We start from the raw sequence: 5052 nt of genomic DNA on the forward strand, positions 1-5052 counted from the left end.
CTATGCAGAGAAGGAACCCCAAACCCTAAGAATGCACCCCTCACAGGGTAGTGCAGCCCTAAGGGTAAAGAAGGACATCTGGAGGCATATAATCAAAACCAACGATTTCTGAGGGACTTATATGCACAGCAAGCAGTGAAAAAAAAGTTTATGCACTTCTGTTTTTTGTTTGTTTGTTTGTTTGTTTTTGGGGGGCAGGAGGGCTCATGTAGCCTAGTCTAGCCTTCACTATGTAACTGAAACTGGCCTTGAACTCCTGACCCTCCTGCCTCCTCCTTCTGAGTTCTGGTCTTACACGTTTGTATCAACACCTGCTATTTTATTTGGTGCCTAGGATTGGTACCAAGACCTCATGTAAGCTAGGCAAACAAGGAACATGGAAGAAAGAGGGGAGGAAGCAGCCTGGCAATGAGACAGAGAAAGAGGGTGGATTGTAGACACCATGGCAAGGACTCTGGCCTGGGAGCTGAGGTGGAAGGGAGCCATGGGAGAAGTTGAAGCAGAGAAATTATTGTAGACCTGGTGCCCATATGAAAAACGAACAATGGGGAATTGTATTAGTCAGGGTTCTCTAGAATAGCAGAAGTTATAGAGTGAATCCCTTTGTCTATATTATATAGAAGGGGATTATTAGAATGACTTACAGGCTAGGGTTCAGCTACTCCAACAATGGTTGGCTATGAACAGAAAGTTCAAGAATCCAGAACCTGCTCAGTCCATAAGGCTGGATGTCTCAGCGGATCTTCAGTAGATGCTGGAATGCCGACACTGGAATCCCAAAGAAGTAAGCTCTAATGCCAGAGAAGGAATGGACTTGCTAGCAAGGCAAGAGCAAGCAGGCAAAGAACAAAAGCATCCTTCCTCCATGTCATTATATAGGCTTCCAGGAGAAGGTGGGACCCAGATCAAAGGTGTGTTTTCCCACCTCAAGATCCAGATCAAAATTGGGCAGTGGTGACCCATGACTTTAATCCCAGTGTAGTCCCTAAGTGTGGCATGCTGCAGAATCTGTCAAAGTGGCAGCTAGACACTCCTTCCCACCCCAGCCTACAGCCTCCTGCCCTTGCAGGAGCTGTCAAAAAATGGTGGCACCATGACATCTCCACAGCCTGCAGCCATCACAGGAGCTGTTCACAATGGCCCACCTTTCCTGCCTCAGCCTACAGTCTTGGTAAAACACCACAGCCCCCAGGAGCTGTCCACAGTGGCAGCATCTCCTCTCCAGCCTCCCTGAACAGCTCCACAGAGATGGAGCCTCAGCCAACGCCACATGTGAGTGGGACTGATTTCCTGTCCTAACCCATGGACCCTATGCAAGGGTGAAAAAAACCCCCCAATCCCTGAACAGGAAAAACCACCAATCCCCAAGCTTCCCACAAAAACCCACCAACACCTGAGGCCCCCAAGTTCAGCATTTGAAATTACACCAATCCTTGTTACTTTAATTTTTTTCAAAACCTATTTTTAATGTAAGGTAGTGGAAAGGAAAGGATATGGGGTGGGGGGACTGGGAATGGATCTATTTAAAAAGTTTTTTGGGGGCTGGGGATTTAGCTCAGTGGTAGAGCGCTTACCTAGGAAGTGCAAGGCCCTGGGTTCGGTCCCCAGCTCCGAAAAAAAGAACCAAAAAAAAAAAAAGTTTTTTTGGAGCAACTCCCATCTGTGTTGCCTGGAAATCACAGTTCAGTTCACAGGTTAGCAGCAGCAGCTTGATCCACTCACAAACACTTCTTGAATACACCAGAGAGTCTGGATAGCAAATACAAATCAGCAGTAGTGGCACTACCTAGCAGAGACAGCCGGGCCTCAGTCTCTACATGAGTCAGCAGGAGGGACTTGGAAGGGTGCCAGAAGTTCTCAACTGTGCCTCTCTCAGAGAAGTGATGATCAGCGAAGAAGCGAGACCAACAGGCGTGCACAGCTACCTCTATAAGCAAGGTAGCTCAGCCTCCATCACTGTCCTAATCCTTTTTATATCCTCCTCAAACATTATGTCTTCCATGGATCTTGCCTCGGCACCTGTGTCTATCTCAGCTAACATCACTCTGCCAATCAGCCCAAGACCACAGAATTGGCAAGAAACCGTGGCACAACACCAGAAGATTTTTGATGTATTTCTCTCTGTGGAGTCCTGACAAATGCAGTTCAACTACACAGTGTAAGGCTGACCAATACATCTTTGTCATTACAAAGAACCCTTCATTGTGTGTCCTTTCAGGAACTTGCGCTAGCAGAATATCCTTTCTCCTGTGTCTGCTTCAGGAAAACACTCCTCCACATATTTGCCCCAGCAAAACACCTTCCAACACAACTGACTTTCCAAAGAACCCTTAAGTTTCCACTTCAAATCCTCACTCTGGAAATCTCTGCCGCCTAAGAAATCTTATATAAGGCCTGCCCTTTGTCCACTCCCTGCCACCCTTTCCTGGGAGCAGAGAACAGCCATCCCTGGATTCTTTCCTCTTCACTGAACCCTCCAATGAATCTCTTTCATGAGATTTTTCTCCCTGATAACTCTCTTCCCAGAAGAAGAAAATAAACAAAAAAGAGAAGTGAGGAAGGTGCAGGGCCGAGGCTCCTGAGCTCCTTGGCTCAGCTGGGGATACCCTCTCCTGTGAGCTGCAACACCTCTGCTGAAGAGGCTTCCTCTCAGAGAGAGCTATGTGGCTCCTGGGCCCCATGTCTCAGGATGCCTTTCCACTAGGACACTGTCACACCTCAGAGCTGTATTCCATTTGAGCAGGAACGTTTATACCCATCATTACGAGGCAGAGGCAGATGGATATCTGTAAGTTTGCGGGCAGCCTGGTCTACAGAGCAAGTTCTAGAACATCCAGGGCTACCCCAAGAAAAAAACCTGGTTCTATACCCAATCCTATGGGGGAGAGAGCTGGATTCTCCAGAAGTGTGGACAATCCTGAGAGCTCAGGGGAGACAATTACTTCTGCCCACATTCCTGAACCAAGAGGAAACTGCCTTTTGCCCCATGTACTCTCTGGGCACAGCAACCTAGGATCAGTCAGGGACAGGACCCTTTCAGTTTCTGCCTAAGCCCGGAGCTAAAAACCAGTCACCAGGAACACTGACAAACCTGAGAGCAGAGGTAAGACCAACTCTTCTGCTCCAAGCCACCCACCTAATGGCCTCAGGACACACAAAGGCAGGAGTGTGTCTGGGACAGGACATTTCTGGTTTCTGCCTGTGCCCAGAGCTAAACCACTCCCACAGCTCTCTGTACTCAAATCCAATGGGGGAGAGAGCTAGACTCTCAGAAGTTTGGACAATCCTGAGACCTCAGGGAAGACCACCACTACTACTCACATTCCTGGCCCAGGAAGAACCTGCCTACTGCCCTCTGGATACACGAACCTAGGAGCAGTCAGGGGCAGGAACCTGCTGGTTTCTACCTGACCCCAGACCTGAAAGCCAGTCACCTGGAGCACTGACATACCTGAGAGCAGAGGTAAGACCAAATTTCTGCTCCAAGCAACCTGCCTGGAGGATTCAGGACACACAAATCCAGGAGCAGCTCTGTTCCCAGATCCGGCTGAAAGAAAAGAGGTCTACAAGAGCACTGACACACAGGCTTACAGGAAGGTCAAGCCACTGTCAGAGACAGAAAGACAAGCTAACACCAGAGACAAGCTGATGGCGAGAGGCAAGGGCAGGAACCTAAGTAACAGAAACAAAGACTACTTGGCATCATCAGAGCCCAGTTCTCCCACCAAAGCAAATACTGGATATCTAAACACACCAGAAAAGCAAGGTTTGTATTTAAACTCACATCTCATGATGATGATAGAGGACTTTAAGATGGAAATAAATAACTCCATTAAAGAAATACGGGACAACACTGATAAACAAGTAGAAGCCATTAAAGAGGAAACACAAAAATCCTTTAAAGAATTACAGAAAAACATGACCAAATGGGTGAAGGAATCGAACAAAACATCCAGGATTTAAAAATAGAAATAGAAACAACAAAGAAAAGCACAAAGGGAGACAACTCTGAAGATAGAAAACCAAGGAAAAAGATCAGGAACAAGCATCACCAATAGAATACAAGAGATAGAAGAGAGAATCTCAGGGGCAGAAGATTCCATAGAAAACATCGACACAACCATCAAAGATAATGTAAAATGCAAAAAGTTCCTGAGCCAAAACATCCAGGAAATTCAGGACACAATGAGAAGATCAAACCTAAGAATAATAGGTAGAGAAGAGAGCAAAGACTCCCACTTAAAGGGCCAGTAAATATCTTCAACAAAATCATAGAAGAAAACTTCCCTAACCTAAAGAAAGAGATGCCCATAAACATACAAGAAGCCTACAGAACTCCAAATAGATTGGACCAGAAAAGAAATTCCTCCCATCACATAATAGTCAAAACAACAAATACACAAAACAAAGAAAGAATATTAAAAGCAGTAAGGGAAAAAGGTCAAGTAACATATAAAGGCACACCTTTAAGAATTACATCAGACTTCTCACCAGAGACTATGAAAGCCAGAAGATCCTGGCCAGAGGTCATACAGAACCTAAGAGAACACAAATGCCAGCCCAGGTTACTGTATCCAGCAAAACTCTCAATTAACATAGATGGAGAAACCAAGATATTCCATGACAAAACCAAATTTACACAATATCTTTCTAGAAATCCAGCCCTAAAAGGATAATAGAAGGAAAATTCCAACACAAGGAGGGAAACTACATGCTAGAAAAAGCAAGAAAGTAATCTCCTTGCAACAAAACCAAAAGAAGAGAGCCACACAAATATAATTCCAACTCTAACAACAAAAATAGCAAGAAACAACAATCACTATTCCTTAATATCTCTTAACATCAATGGACTCAATTCTGCAATAAAAAGACATAGATTAACAGGCTGGATATGTAAAGAGGACCCAGCATTTTGCTACATACAGGAAACACACCTCAGTGACAAAGACAGACATTATCTCAAAGTAAAAGGCTGGAAGACAATTTTCCAAGCAAATGGTCGGAAAAAGCAAGCTGGAGTCGCCATTCTTTTTTTTTTTTTTTTTTTTAAAA

The sequence above is a fragment of the Rattus norvegicus genome, chromosome 1, assembly GCF_036323735.1.
Source record: "Rattus norvegicus strain BN/NHsdMcwi chromosome 1, GRCr8, whole genome shotgun sequence".
In the NCBI taxonomy this organism is placed as follows: domain Eukaryota; kingdom Metazoa; phylum Chordata; class Mammalia; order Rodentia; family Muridae; genus Rattus; species Rattus norvegicus.